At 47.8% G+C, this 16531-nt stretch overlaps 1 protein-coding gene across 4 annotated transcripts in view; it reads right to left on the bottom strand.

The window, feature by feature from the left end:
- TAOK2 (TAO kinase 2) overlaps positions 1-9181 on the bottom strand; it is a 156573-nt gene extending 147392 nt beyond the window's left edge. Inside the window, exons 1-2 of one of the 4 annotated variants that reach the window (XM_068243794.1) lie at positions 8959-9181; positions 7477-7944 (exon numbers count right to left, since the gene is read on the bottom strand). The gene's annotated coding sequence lies outside the window, so the exon portion shown is untranslated. The other 3 variants (XM_068243795.1, XM_068243798.1, XM_068243797.1) reach the window with 3 other exon arrangements.
- Between the last annotated feature and the right edge of the window lie 7350 nt (positions 9182-16531).

Here is a 16531-nt window from a genome sequence, read left to right as displayed (position 1 = left end):
ATTCACAATCTGTGGAGCTGCCCCGCCCGGCCTAATTCCCCCCGGTCTCCACTGTCCCATCTACACTCTGGGCTCCAGCTTCACTTTACTTCCTGTCGGGGGAAGTTTAAGCAGTAGAGGGCGCTCTACTGTTTAAACTTCCTGTCAGGACAGGATGTGAGTGAACCCAGCCGGAGCCCAGCGCGGAGAAGAGACAGCGGGGAGAGCGGGGACACGCGCCGGTGGAACAGGTAATGTATTGCTGCTAGCGTCGGCCGGAGATTCGAATGCCGCTATCGACACACTCCCGACCCAACAGCGATCGAGTCTTCCGTGAGGACAGATCGACGGGAACGATCGATTTTCGTTCAGCATTTGCGCATCGATTTCACAGTGATCGAATCTGCTGTTGATTGTGAGCTCCTCTGAGGGACAGTTATTGACAAGACAATATATTCTCTGTACAGCGCGGAAGATGTTGGCGCTATATAAATACTAAATAATAATAATAATATCTGCGGGAAAACGTTTAAGTGTATGGGCACCTTTAAATTTTCTGTAATTAGATTATTTTCTGTAAAGTACTGGTAGAGACTGGTCAGTATCTCTGGTGCATTGTCTTCTGGTGATCTTCTGCTGAGCAGAACAATGCCTAATTGCTAGGCAGATAGATGGATAGATAGATCATTTCCAACATGTTGTAAATTATCTATCTGGCAGGTAAATCTAATGCTGGGCATACACGGCGCGATAATGCGCCGGTATCGAGCCAGTGGCTCGATGCCGGCGCGTCTCCGCTCGTCCGCACAGATCGATCCCCACTCGTCCCCGCTTCCTTATCAGCCGCTCGATTCCCTGCCATTGTCCGCCAGCGGGGATCGAGCTGGGTCATCGGACCTGCTGAATATTATCAGTTCCTGGCATCAGCTGCTCGATACACGGTACAGAAACGTACCGTGTATCCCCAGCATTACAGAAAATTGTATGGTGTGTACTAGGCGACTTTATGAAACCATCGACTCCAACTCCAGGTACCCAAAATGGCTCAGTCTAATACTTACCAGGGCTGTGGATTTGGTACAAAAATCATCCGACTCTTAAATTGCTCCGACTCCTCAGCCCTGGAAGAGAGTGAAGAACAAGATACCTGCTTCATGGTCCACATATACTTAAAGATTAAACTGAGAAGGATATGGATTTTTTCTTTTAATATAATACCAGTTGCCTGACTCTCCTGCTGAACCTGCGTCTCTAATGCTGAATACACACGATGCGTTTTTGCGGTCGATTCGCGTTGATTCGATTATTTCCAACATGCTTGATTCGGATTTCGATCGTTTTTGCCGTCGATTTGGCATCAGTAACATGCAAATCGACGGCAATAACGATCGAAATCCGAATCGAGCATGTTGGAAATAATCGAATCGATGCGAATCGACCACAAAAACGCATCGTGTGTATTCAGCATAATACTTTTAGCCACAGCCCCTCAAGCATGCAGATCAGTTGCTCTGACTGAAGTCAGACTGGATTAGCTGCATGCTTGTTTCAGGTCTGTGATTCAGCCACTACTACAGCTAAAGAGATCAGCAAGACAGCCGGGCAACTGGTATTGTTTACATCCATATCCCTCTCAGTTAAGTTTCCTTTTAAGAATAATAATCCGAACATTAATATAGCGCTTTTCTATAACTTCAGCCACTGGGATGCGCTCAGGAGGCCACCCTGCAGTGTTAGGGAGTCTTGCCTTGAACTCCTTACTGAATAGGTACTGACCCTAGCCAGGATTCAAACCCTGGTCGCCCATGTCAAAGGCAGAGCCCTTAACCAGTACTCTATTCAGCTATTAAAAGGAACTTGTGGTGGGAGACCTATGGAGTCTGCCATTTAGACTACCTGTTAAACATTACCAGTTGCCTGGCATCCTTCAGACAAAGCAATCAGCAGTAGTGCCTGAGCAACATACCTGAAACAAGCATACGCCTAATCCAGTCAGACTTCACTCAGATACACCTGATCTGCTGCATGCTTGTTCAGGGTCTATGGCTAAAAACATTAGAGGCAGAGGATCAGCAGCCTAGCCAAGCAATGTGCATTATTGCAAAAACCGCGCTGATATTAAAACTCTGGTGTATTCAATACGGTGGTGCACCAGCTAAAATTACACATACAAAGTCCACTTTCCAAATTCAAAAAAGCTGCGCACTAATGTTCCCATGAACAGCTCTATGAATACCTCCATGCTTGTGAGTGCAATTTTCTTTTATTAATAAATGGTTTTATGGTTTTACGCTATGGCTATCCCGAATGTTGTCTTTTGAGGTGTGATGATCCCATGAGAAAGGTTGAAACAAGTGGACGAGAGTGCTCGAGAAGGCAGGGGGTGGCCATATGACCCCATAGGCGCTGGAGACCCATCTAATAGAGGGTCAATACGATTTGGTGAGTGCCCACTGCTTGGGGTGTGGTGGTGGTGTATTGCCGGAGCGGAGACAGTGATCACCAACTGCATGAGCAAGACAGCACACTTGAATGAATACTGGGATTGAACTTATGTTTACATGAGAGGAATCTGTTCATGGGAACATTAGTGCGCAGCTTTTTTGAATTTGGAAAGCAATGTGCATTGTTTAAAAGGAAATATATGTCCACCACCATATTGTGTTCCCTTTAAAGCACACCTGAAGTGAGAGGTACATGGAGGCTGCCATTTTTATTTTCGTTTAAACTATACCAGTTGCCTGGCTGTCCTGCTGATCTCTGGCTGCAGTATTGGATCACAAACAAACATGCATCTAATACAGTCAAAAACGTCTAATCTCCTGCATGCTTGTTCAGGGTCTATGGCTAAAAGTATTAGAGGCAGGGGACCAGCAGGACTGCCAGGCAACTGGTATTGCTTAAAATGAAATAATCATGTTAGCCTCCATATTTAGCACATCGGGTTCCCTTTAAAAAGAGGACCTAAACTCTTCCACAAGACAGAAGGAAAAACACAAAGACCACCACCCTGCGTGTATTTAGAGATAAAAGCCTGTCTAATTCACCCTTGTCTGGATGTGATAAGCCACTGTAATTTAAGCGGTTATCTCTGTCTGATCTGCGCCTCAGGTGTGCCGTTCAGACAGGCTATATGTAAACAGGAGTTTAACCCTTTCTGTGCTCCCAGCAAACCAGGCAGTAACTACACTGCAGCATCTCAGAAGGAGCTCTATAAGCAGGAACAAGGAAATGTTTTTCTGTAAATGTTATTATTCCGTTGCTTATCTTTTAGAGCAGAGAGGAAATCCTGGGTTTAGGTCCGCTTTAAGCACCATTGCAGCTGTCATGCTATCCTCTCTGGATCCAGCTGGTAGACTGGTCAGTCATGTATGTTCAAAGTGGGAAAACAATAAATGCCAGACTGCACCGGCATCCAGACATGATATTAGAATCCATGTCAACTATGTGAGGAGGCGGGACTTGTAGTTCGCAGTAAGCAGGCGCCTCTCATAGGAAAACAATCTCTGCAAATAAAGGTCTTGAACCTGCATAGATAGGACATGCGCACAATGCAATTTTGATCTTGAAAGGATCCATTCCAAACGTCACACTTTACATCACAGTGTTCACCCCAAAATTTTATTCCAGCCGGGTGGCATGAAAAATCAGCTGGGTGGGGCACAACGGAAGAAAGCAGGGCCGGTGCTTCTCCTATGCTGTGAGCGGAGTTGCACAGAGGAGGTGAGCCAATGACAGCCGGGTGGTCACCAAAATTAGCCAGGTGGAACACCCAGCTAAAAGAGCCTGGGAGAACACTGCACCAGTTTACCTCATTCGAATTTTAGGGCCTAATGAGCAAACTAGCAGTAGGCTTGCTGGGCACAGGTAGTGCATGACAATTTCACCATTACTAAAGCCGGGAAGCCCCGCCCGCTAACTCATTAGTGCCATGTGCATTAACCTGTTAATGTGGGTGGCATCAGGGCTGTGGCGTCTGATTCATTTTGGGTACCTGGAGTCCGTAGTTTCAATAAACTGAGGAGTCGGAGTCAGATGATTTTTGAACCAAATCCACATCTTTTGTAAAAATTAGACTAAGGAGTCGGAGTCAGAGCAATTTTGGGTACCTGGGGTCGGTGGTTTAAAAAACTGAGGAGTCGGGATGATTTTTGTACCGACCCCACAGCCCTGGGTGGCGTTAATGGGTTAACAGGTGGTGCGCCCCTGCCATTAGTAATGGGGAACCCTACCTGCGCACAGCATCATACTGCTAGTTGCTGCATCAGGGCCCTTTGTGCCTCAAAGGGATCCTTAAAGTGAACCAGAGACGACACACCCTCATGTATTTTACCATATATATCAGTGGGAACATTAGAGAAAACACCTACCCTGCTCACTGTTTCACCCTTCACTGCTCAGCCTGCCTGTTATCAGCCCTGATAAAATCCCCCACTGAGCATTCAGTCTGGCTTTGCTCAGGAATCATTATAGTGGAGTATGTCTCCTCTGATGTCTTTTCCAGCCCAAGCCTGCCCCCTTCTGGCTCTGCTATAATCATTCAGCTATATAGTAATGATTCCTGAGCAAAGCCAGACTGAATGCTCAGTCGGGGATTTTATCAGGGCTGAAACAAGCAGTCTGAGCAGTGAAGAATAAAACAGAGAACAGGGTAGGTGTTTTCTCTAATGTTCCCACTAATATATATGGTAAAATACATGGAGGGTGCTTCGTCTCTGGTTCACTCTACAGTCCTCTGGTCCACCGCCACGGCTCAGTTTCGTTTTTGCAGACACCACGAGCTTCCTGCACACGCGCAGTACGAGAAAATCTCCACTGTGCCCACTTCAGGGCACTCCTGGCGATGGGAGCGCGAACAAGGATGTGCAGGCGCTGTGGCAAAAACGAAACTGAGCTATGGCGGAGGACTGGCAGATCGCTGAGGACTAGCGCAGGCACAGGACATCTGCAGGGGGGGCGGTAGAAGCCCCAGGTAAATAAAATTGGCTTTTTTCACCACAAGAAAACTTGTAAAAAAAAAAAACCCTCTGGGGGATACTTACCTCAGGAGGGGGAAGCCTCTGGAACCTACCGAGGATTACCCAGTTCTTCTCCATCCCAGCAATCCAGCGCTGCAACCCCCGAACAGCGGTGAAGTAAATATTTAGCTGCCGCTATGCTGTGCAGTATTGGCTCTTTATTCGGGCTACGCGGAAATAGCTGAGCCCGATCTGCTCTCCTCTACTCCCAGGAGCGAGTCCTTTGCGCTTGCGCAGTAGAGCGGATTGTTCGGGCTCGGCCATTTCCACCTTAGCCCGAATAACGAGCCGATACTGCTACGCCTGTGCAGGATCGCAGTAGGTAAATATTGCAGCGCCTGCGCAGTTTTGGTGGAGAAAGCGTTGGATTCCCCCAAGCTACAGAGGAAGGCGGAGCCTCATTGGGACCTTGAGGCTTCCCCCTCCCGAGGTAAGTATCTCTCAGCGGAAGATTTTTTTGTTACAGGTTCTCTTTAAAGTATAATGAGACAGAAGGTAACAACAATAAAACATTTGTAAAGCGCTTTTCTCCCGTAGGAGCCAAAGTACAAAGCAACCCAAGGAAAGCAGAGAAGCAGGTTATATTTGGATCCACATACCGGTAACCTCTGTGCGTTGTTCATTTCTCACCTCTTTCCACTTGAAAAATGTGACTTTCACCTTAAGTCAAAATTTCAGACAGGAAGAGGCAGGAATGTTGCAATCTCCCCTCTAATTAGCATAATAACTGGGAGACTGTGCATGCTCACTGTTGCACTTAGGGGGTCAAGGACATCTACTCATCGATATTGCCCATGGGTGCTTAGCATAGATCCCCATTGACCACGGGTGCCTAGAATAGATCCCAATTGACCACGGGTGCCTAGAATAGATCCCAATTGACCACGGGTGCCTAGAATAGATCCCAATTGACCACGGGTGCCTAGAATAGATCCCAATTGACCACGGGTGCCTAGAATAGATCCCAATTGACCACGGGTGCCTAGAATAGATCCCAATTGACCACGGGTGCCTAGAATAGATCCCAATTGACCACGGGTGCCTAGAATAGATCCCAATTGACCACGGGTGCCTAGAATAGATCCCAATTGACCACGGGTGCCTAGAATAGATCCCAATTGACCACGGGTGCCTAGAATAGATCCCAATTGACCACGGGTGCCTAGAATAGATCCCAATTGACCACGGGTGCCTAGAATAGATCCCAATTGACCACGGGTGCCTAGAATAGATCCCAATTGACCACGGGTGCCTAGAATAGATCCCAATTGACCACGGGTGCCTAGAATAGATCCCAATTGACCACGGGTGCCTAGAATAGATCCCAATTGACCACGGGTGCCTAGAATAGATCCCAATTGACCACGGGTGCCTAGAATAGATCCCAATTGACCACGGGTGCCTAGAATAGATCCCAATTGACCACGGGTGCCTAGAATAGATCCCAATTGACCACGGGTGCCTAGAATAGATCCCAATTGACCACGGGTGCCTAGAATAGATCCCAATTGACCACGGGTGCCCCATGCATGCTTAGCATAGATCCCAATTGACCATGGGTGCCCCATGCATGCTAGGCATAGATCCCAATTGACCATGGGTGCCCCATGAATGCTTAGCATAGATCCCAATAGGCCATGGATGCCCCATGCATGCTTAGCATAGATCCCAATTGACCATGGGTGCCCCATGCATGCTTAGCATAGATCCCAATTGACCATGGGTGCCCCATGCATGCTTAGCATAGATCCCAATAGGCCATGGATGCCCCATGCATGCTTAGCATAGATCCCAATAGGCCATGGATGCCCCATGCATGCTTAGCATAGATCCCAATAGGCCATGGATGCCCCATGCATGCTTAGCATAGATCCCAATTGACCATGGATGCCTTCACAGACACCTGGTGTAGAACTCAGTGAACCATGAGTGGTCATCTCCATCAGAACATGGGATATCCACCACTGGTTCTCACAGCACACCCCCCCCCCCCCCCCAAAAGAGACACTACCCCTTTCCTAGAATAAAAAAAAGTGACTACCAATCCGAACAGAGACACAGCAGTGCTAGTACAATTACCACAAATTCACAATATAGTCACATGCACTTCAAACGACAACTCCAGATGCAAGACAACAAATATCTACTGGGCTAGATTTCCCACAGAGAGACGGCACAAGATAGTTAAAGGACTTGAATTCTCCCGATTGGCAAGCAACTTGGCCAGTCATCTTATCAGCTCATGGACGTTATCATAGTTATTGGGTTAAACACGACAGAGATCACACAATATTGTCAATCTTTATCCCATTTCATATAGCATGAGTGCCAATCGATTGTTCAGTTAGGTCTTATATAAAACACAGGTCATTAAGAATAAACAAGATAATACAATAAGCATTTTGCATTGCATTGTGAGCTTCACGCCACAATAAAAACAAATCACAGCACACTACAAAGAACCTTCCATCTGACTTACCTGAATGTGTCACCGTGCCGCTGGCTACCTCTCCTCGCCCGTCCGACAGCTTCTAATGGGCGAGGGGCACAGACCTCTGCCCGCAGCCTCCCATGCTGGCTCCTCGGGCAAGCCCCCCTATCCCTTTCTTGCTGGCAGTCTCTCTGGACATAAGCAAGTGTGCCAGCCTTACTGCCCTAGCATCACAATCGTCCGAAGAGACCACCCCGGCTGGGCGGTCTCTAGGTGCATGTAGCAGCCTCTCTTGTCTTGCAGGTTCCCGTACTGAGGTCTCTGTGCCAGTGTCTCTCCTGCGGTCTCGCAGCTGTCACTCCTTGGTGTCTCTACTCTAAAGAGCCTGCATGCCAATCTCTTTAGAAAGAGACGCAGGTCTCAGCCTCTAATTAGTGTGCACGGCCTGGATTGTTGAAGGGAAGAGGTCTGTAGAAGCTGGTGTCCGCCTGTATCACCTCCACTCTGCTGTGCAAGCTGTCAGTGGAAAAAAAATATAAAACCCAGCATGTATAGATGTATCAGGATTACCTATAGCACCTCTTATGATGCAAGAGATTCAGCCTCCCATTCGGCAATAATATCTATACTGTCTGCCACAAGATGTGTCCTGTGCCCATAGGGGCTGACACCTGCCTACAATATCCTCTCTGCTGCATAAACAAACAGCACCAGGTCATAGGTATAGAAAGCCTCAAGTCTATGCAGGTCCCTATACGAAGATCTATAAGGAGTAGGACTGGTCTATACCATCCCCCTGGCTTTGAAGCAAAGAATACACCCCCGTAATATATACAACCCCTAAATGGCAATAATGCCTGTGCAAAGTCTGCGCATATAGAGTCTAAAGGTCTGCCTACAGCATCCCAATTCTCGAAAGATGTAAGCACCTCTGTGAGGTTTCAACTCCCTTCTACAGCAATAAAGTGTGGGCAGTATCCCTGTCTATAGGATGAGATCCGCCTACAGAACCTCCTCTATGGTAAAGATAGACAGAACCCCCTATATAATAAACACCCCCAGTACTGGCTACAGCCCCCTACAGAGCAGAGCTATCACTATAGGACCTCTGTAGGTGGATTCCTGTGTCTATAAGATGTGAGATCTGCCTATAGGTGTCCTCAGTAATGCAAAGATGGATGGGCCCCTATATAAATGATACAGCCCTTGTACTGATCCCAGCCCCTGCAGGCCTTCAGTGTGTTAATTCCTGTGTCTGTAGGATGTGGGATCTGCCTAGGATGTGGATCCCTATGTCTGTGGAATCTGCCTGTGGATCCCCCCTCTCTTGTCTCTCAGTAATGGATGGAACCCCTATAGAAAGAAAGCCCCCTGTACTGTTTACAGCCCCCCCTAAAGCGCTGTGAGGTGTGTGCAGGAAAACAGGCAGCCTATAGGGAGTGTGGAGCTGCAGCTAGGATGCTGGGTGTAATGATGGCAGCTGCTGCCCCCTCCCCCACCCTGCTGTCACCCCACCTATAGAGGATATACCGGCCTGCGGCTTGTGTATGCGCCCTCAGTGCAGGAGCCCCAGCTCAGTGCCAGTCTATGGAGAGCAGCCCCTCCCGTCCTCTCTATACAGCTCTCTCCTCCCCCCTCCTCCCCTTTTTTTTCTCTCTCTCTCGCTCTCCCTTCTCTCCCTCCATCCAAGATGGCGGACAGGGCGGGAGCTAAACCGGAAGCGGGCAGACAGCGACACAGCGCATGCGCAGACTGCGCCAGCTCAGTGGGGCGTCTCCTAGACAGCAGAAGGCGGCTGGCGCAGGCGCAGTGCGCACCTCAGCTTCATGCGAGGGCACGTTAGGTAAGCTGGTGCGCATGGGTCGCTTCTTTTTTTTTTCTTCAAAGGCGAAAGTAAAACTTTATTGAACGAACACTATTTTTCACAGTTGCTGTTTGTATTGATACAATCTGACGTCTGTGAAGATATATAATTTTTGTGTAAATATGTACATTTATTGTGCACACAGTGAAAATGTTAGCATTTAAAAAATAGAATCAGAATCATCTTTATTATCGCCAAGCACACCAAACGTGTGCCCGGAATTGTTTGTGGTTCACATGGCAAGAGTAGATCAGGGACATATAACAACACATGGCAAAACATAGCAAAGGCAAGCAGGGTATACATGCATGCATACATACATACATACATTTAGGGTAACAGTAAATTCGGGCGCCTGAGGCTAGTGGACAAATCGGGCGCCGCCATTCACTCCTATAATAAATATCGTTTAATGGGCGCCCGATAGGAAAAAAGGGCGCCGGAGAAAAATAACGTTTTAAAAGCGGCGCCCGGAGACTTAATGTTTTATTACTGCTTCTCATGATTACACATTATTTAATGATTTATACATTTTTAAATATTATTTTTAAACGAAAAACAGTACAATATTTTTTTTCAAACATTATTTTTAAACGAAAAACAGTACATTTTTTTTTTTTTTTACATTTTTAAACGAAAAAACCAACAGGGGGGTCTTAGGTTTAGGCACCAACAGGGGGGTCTTAGGTTTAGGCACCAACAGGGGGGTCTTAGGTTTAGGCACCAACAGGGGGGTCTTAGGTTTAGGCACCAACAGGGGGTCTTAGGTTTAGGCACCAAAAGGGGGGTCTTAGGTTTAGGCACCAACAGGGGGGTCTTAGGTTTAGGCACCAACAGGGGGTCTTAGGTTTAGGCACCAACAGGGGGGTCTTAGGTTTAGGCACCAACAGGGGGGGTCTTAGGTTTAGGCACTAACAGGGGGGTCTTAGGTTTAGGCACCAACAGGGGGGTCTTAGGTTTAGGCACTAACAGGGGGGTCTAGGGGTTAGGGGTAGGTACAGGGAGGGTTACTTAGGCACCAACAGGGGGGGTCTTAGGTTTAGGCATCAACAGGGGGGTCTAGGGGTTAGGGGTAGGTACAGGGAGGGTTACTTAGTAATTTTTTTTTTAAACGTTATTATACGTTTCACTATTTAAACGAAAGATTAACGTTTTTACAATTGCCGATTTAATGCACATTATTTAATGATTTATAACTTTATAAAACATTAATTTTAAACGAAATACAGTACAATACATTTTTAAACGTTATCCATGCTTATCGTTAAAAACCCGGCGCCCTTTTTTCCCAGCGCCCCTTTTCAACGTACGCTACATTTAGTCCATCTCAGTCTCAATTAGAGTCTCGAGGGGGGGGGGTCAGAGTTTGCAGCTGGAAGGAAGTGATGTCTGGGGCTAGAGTGTCCCCGGGATGTAAGCCGGGGGGGGGGGGTGTTTCGAGTTCGGTGAGTTCAGCAGGAGAACCGCTTGGGGGAAGAAGGTGTTCATGCGCCTAGTGGTCTTTGCGGGGATGGATCTCAGGCGGCGACCCAGTGGAAGGGTCACAAAGTATCGTCTGCCAGGGTGGGAGGGGTCGAGTAAGATCTTGGAGGCCCTTGTCTTCATTCTCGTGGAGTAGAGGAGATCTAGCGAGGGCAGTTGGGCACCGATGATCTTTTCTGCTGCTTTTATCACTCTTTGGAGTTTGTATTTGTCTTTGGCGGTTGCTCCAGCGTACCAGACGATGATGGAGCAGCAGAGTATGGATTCGATGGTCGCGGAGTAAAAGCTGGTGAGCAGATCCCGAGACATTCCGAATTTTTTCAATTGGCGTAGGAAGAAAAGCCGCTGCTGAGCTTTCTTCTGGGTTCTGGTGGTGTTCTGCCCCCATTCGAGGTCGCTTGTTAGGGTTGAGCCTAGGAACTGTACACTTTGAACTCTGGAGACCTCTGACCCATCGATGAACACAGGTAGGGGGGCCGGGGGGAGTTTCCGGAAGTCCACGATAAGTTCCACGGTCTTTGCCGTGTTGAGAACAAGATTGTTGTCCTTGCACCAATTACAGATCCTCGCAACTTCGTTTCAGTAGGCGTCCTCCCTGTTTCTGTCGATAAGGCATATAAGCGTGGTATCATCTGCAAATTTGATAACTTTGACGGAGTCGGAGGCCGAGGTGCAGTTGTTAGTGTACAGAGAGAACAGGAGAGGGGACAGCACGCAGCCCTGCGGGGCACCAACGTTGGTGGTTCTCTCGCTGGAGATGAGACTGCCAAGCTTGACCCGTTGAGTCCTGTTGGAGAGAAAGTCCTTTACCCACCTGCAGAGGAGGGAATCTGCCCCAAGATGTGCAAGGTTGTCGATCAGGATGTCTGGACAGATGGTGTTAAAAGCCGAGCTGAAGTCCAGGAAAAGGACTCTAGCATAGGCCCCTGGACTGTCGAGGTGTTCCGAGATGTACGCCAGGCTGACATTGATGGCATCATCAACTGATCGGTTTTCCCTGTAGGCAAACTGGAGAGGTTCGAGGAGGGTGCTGGTGGAGTGCTTCAGGTGGGCCAGCACTAACCTCTCGAATACTTTCATGGTGATGGGGGTCAGGGCCACTGGTCTGAAGTTGTTGAGTTCCGTGTTCCCTGCTTTCTTGGGTACTGGGATGATTGTGGACCTTTTGAAACTGGAGGGGACCTTTCCTTTTGATAAGGATCTGTTGTAGAGGGAGGTGAGGATGGGAGCTAGTTGCGTTGCGCAGGTTCTCAAGCAGAGTGAGGACACCCCATCCGGGCCAGAGGCCTTCCTGGGATTGAGTCTGCGGAGGAGTTGTAGCACATCCTCCTCCTGTACTGCGGTCAGAGTGGGGATGCCGCTGGCCCCTGGGGGGCCCTGGGCGTCCTTCGTCGTGGATGCCGTGAAGTCTGGAGCTGACTGAGGTGCTGGGGCCACAGGCTGCTTGGGTTGGAGATCAAATCTGCAGTAGAACTCATTGAGTTCCTCAGCCAGTTGTGAGCTGGAAGCTGCTTGATGAAGGGGAGGTTTGAAGTTCGTTGCCGCCTTGAGACCCTTCCAGACTTCCCGCGAGTTGTTGGACTGTAGGCTGAGGCCTACCTTGTTAGAGTAGGTCCTTTTCGCAACTTTCAGTTCTCTATTCAGGGAATTCCTGGCTTTCCTGTACTCTTCTGGGGTGCCCGACTTGTGTGCCTCCTCCTCGATCTTCCGGAGACGTCGTAGGTTGCTGCTGAACCAGGGCTTATCATTTGGGAAGACTTTGAAGGTTTTGGTTGGGATGCATGCATCCTCGCAGAAGCTAATGTAGGAGAGGATGTTTTCAGACCATTCCTCCAATGTGGGTGCCTCCAGGGTCGACCAGTCGGTGCATTCCAGGCATGCCTGCAGCCTCATTTTTGCATCCTCGGTCCACTTTTTGACAGTTCTAGTGATGGGCTTTGTCGTCTCGAGCTGCCTTTTGTAGGTGGGGATCAGGTGAATCACGCAGTGGTCTGAGTTCCCTAGGGGAGCGCCTCGGGAGGCCTTGTAAGCGTTTCTGAGGGCCGTGTAGCATTTGTCCAGGGTGTTGTGGTTCCTGGTGGGGCAGGTGATGTGCTGCTTGTAATGGGGCAGCTCCTGTCGCAGGTTTGCGCTGTTGAAGTCCCCCAAGGTGATGATGAGGGCCTCAGGGAAAGCGGTTTCCCACCCCGAAAGATGGTCGCTCAGTGTTCTCAGGGCATTCCTGGTGTTGGAATCCGGGGGGATGTAGACCCCTATCAGAATGAAGGAGGAGAACTCCCTAGGTGAGTACCTGGGTCTGCAGTTGATGGCTAGGAGTTCGACATCAGGGGAGCAGAGCTTGCTGAGGAGTGTGATGTTGGTGCACCAGTCGGAGTTAACGTAGAAGCATATGCCGCCTCCTCTCTTTTTCCCAGAGAGGTCTCGGTCCCGGTCTGCGCGGAAAAGGAAGTAACCTGGCATCTGTACAGCGTTGTCCGGGACGTTTCCGTTGAGCCAGGTCTCTGTGAAGCAGAGCACAGGGGTGTTCTTGCTTAGCGAGGGTTTGCGGCCAAGCAGTAGGAGCAGTTCGTCCACCTTGTTTGGGAGTGAGCAGACGTTCGCTAGTAGTATGGCCGGTATGGAAGTTAATAGTCCTCTTCTCTTCAGCCTCACCGGAGCCCCTGCCCTTCTCCCCCTGTGGCGGCGATTCTTTGGGGGGCCTCTGGCGCTACTAGTCAGGAGTGCAACGTGGGTGCTGACTGTCTCCCGCAGGGTGGCCTCAAAGGGCCGGTCCCAGCAAACAAGGGGCTCCCATTCCAGGAGTTCAGTACGGGATAGGAGGCGTAGTAATTGTTGTTATGTGCGTAATGCACAGCTCTGTATACATTGTATTGCAATGCTAAACATTTGCTGTGCACACTGTCCTCCTCTTTAATTAATCACCTATTCACACTCCAGTACACAGGATTTCTCAGGAACTTCTCCCCTTGCTCTGGAATTCCTTTCCAAAACATAATGGTCACTCCCCAACCCTTGAAACCTGTAAACCTGTAGCAAAGAAGAAAAAAAAAGCAAACGTTAGATACTTACCTCAGTGATGGGAGGGTTCTGGATGATTCAGAGGCTTCTCCAATACATCTGCAGCTGCTCTCCTGCATGATCGGCTCAGTGCTACTGCGCAAGCCGTCCTTGCACCTGCCAGGGCCGGATTTTCCATAAGGCACTGTAGGCACGTGCATACAGGCTCCAAATGTGGGAGAGACGGCCCCCACCTCAGGGTCAACGGTTCGTATCGGGGGGCATTATTAAAGGGGTTCTGTGGCATTCTAAAAAACAAACAAGCTGACACCTGGGGCTTCTATCAGCCCCATGCAGCTGTAATGTCCCACGCTGTCCTCCTACGATGCTCTGTTCCCCACCACCGGTACAGGTCTAATATTCGCCTAAATAGACGAATTGTGCTTGCTCCCGCGTGCGTCATCAGGAGCTTACTGCGCAGGAGTAGTACAAAGCTTTTTTGTAATGCGCATGCGCAGTAAGCTCCCGATGACACGCGTGGCAGTGAGCACAGGATCATAGGAGGACGGCGTGGGGCATTACAGCTGCAGGGGGCCAATAGAAGCCCCAGGTAAAAGTCTTGTTTGTTTTTTAGAATGCCTTTTCTGTATAAGACGCAGGGACTTTTTCTACCCATTTTTGGGGGAGAAAAAGTGCGTCTTTTACAGTGGAAAATACGGTAAAGACAGTAATAGCAGTGCTTAGTCCACACAAATGAAATAAACCAATTAAAATAACAAGTTATTTGTGCTGCTGCAATAAAGCAGTCACCGTATTTTTTTAAAGTCAGATATACATATCTGATTGTGAAGAACAAAGATAATTAAGCGCTAGACAATAACTGTAGTAGCTGCCAGAGGTTTTTCAATCCATAATGGAACAAATAGGTAATTATGTGTAATCCTCAGCACTGCTTATATATCCCCTACACTGTTGCTGCCTGCAGACGCCCAGTGCTCATAGACAAGTGTGGCCACCATCCAGGGTAAAAAAACACAAGCTGAGTTTCAAAAGCAACAAGGGTTATTTAGTCAATTTATTTATAAAACCAAACATGTATTAAAGGATACCCGAGGTGACATGTGACATGATGAGATTGACATGGGTATGTACAGTGCCTAGCACACAAATAACTAGGCTGTGTTCCTTTTTTTCTTTCTCTGCCTGAAAGAGTTAAATATTAGGTATGCAAGTGGCTGGCTCAGTCCTGACTCCAGACAGGAAGTGACTACAGTGTGACCCTCACTGATCAGAAATTCCAACTATAAACACTTTCCTAACAGAAAATGGCTTCTGAGAGCAGGAAAGAGATAAAGAGGATAAATAGTTCATAGATTTTTAACTTTGGCATACTTCAATGAAGGTGTCATTGAGCAAAACCAATAAAACTGTAACAACTTAAAAACTAGATTTAAATATAAATTAAAACTGTGGGATATCTTAAAAAGTCATTTTTAGGAGAAGGAAGATAGATACAATCGTTTATTTAATTAGTTTATTTTTGCCTCGGGTGTCCTTTAAAAACAAAACAACTTACATTGAGGGTCCATGCACACTGGACCCTTACTGCATCAAATCGCCTATAAGGTTTCTGTACTGACATCAGTCATGTGCACCTTACATAGAAGAAACCGTTTCTGGTGTTGTTAGGAATAGCCCGTTTCTCCTTCCCTACAGGAGAGGAGGAAGGAGAGATGAAGCTTGAAAATGGACCAGGAGAGGTGAACCCTGCGATGTGGGAAGAAGGACGAATTAATGATCAACCTGGTTGAAGACAAGACTAGCGGAAATGGCAACTGGACTGACAAGCAGTAGAATTGACTGATGGCAAGATTGTATGGCAGAACTGGCATGACAGGAATAGTGTGACAGGACTTAATGACGTGACAGGTGTAACTGACAAGAGACTGGTATGACAGGACTGGCATTAGATTCAAGCACTTTATTGTCATTGTGTAACACAACAAAATTACTTTTCATGGCAACCCCACGGTGCATATAAAGAGAAGAAATTATACAAGTTGGCCACGTATTACAGATATTTAACCAATTTGTACACAGTGTTAATTATTTCAGAGAGGATTCAGAGTTCATCAAGTTTATGGTGGATGGGAAAAAGCTGTTTACAGTCTGTTTGTGTGCGGATTGATGTAAAACGTGTACACTATGGAAGGAGCTCAAACAAGGCATTTCCAGGGTGAGTGTTGTCCTTGATAATGTTTTTGGCCCTTCTCACGCAGCGAGTATTATACAAGAGTTCCAGTGAATGTAGTTCAGTGCCGATAATGGCTTCTGCTGTTTTAAAGGGGAACTGAAGTAAGAGGTATACGGAGGCTGCCATATTTCTTTCCTTTTAATCAATATCAGTTGCCTGGCAGCCCTGCTGGTCTATTTATCTGCAGTAGTATCTGAATAACACCAGAAACAAGCATGCAACTAGTCTTGTCAGATCTGACATTAACAACTCGCTGCAGGGCTGCTCCTGGAAACTTGCCAGGGCTGCGTCTGAAGAGGATTTCGCAGGACCCCGGGACCGGTGAGTATAACAGTCTCTGCAGTACATGATTGGTCTCTCTCCTCATAAGAAAGAGGTCCAATGCTTCACCAGCTTTGCTAACTTCTACAGGAAATATATTAAGATCTTTTCAGCAATTGTGGTTCTAATCACAAGTCTTACCAAGCAGGCCCAGCCTTTTCAATGGTCTGCAAAAGTTCAAGTTG

This window comes from Hyperolius riggenbachi, chromosome 7 (assembly GCF_040937935.1).
Source record: "Hyperolius riggenbachi isolate aHypRig1 chromosome 7, aHypRig1.pri, whole genome shotgun sequence".
NCBI classification, from domain to species: Eukaryota; Metazoa; Chordata; class Amphibia; order Anura; family Hyperoliidae; genus Hyperolius; species Hyperolius riggenbachi.
Note: the sequence above shows the minus strand (reverse complement) of the source record. Positions and strands in the feature narration are given on the sequence as shown.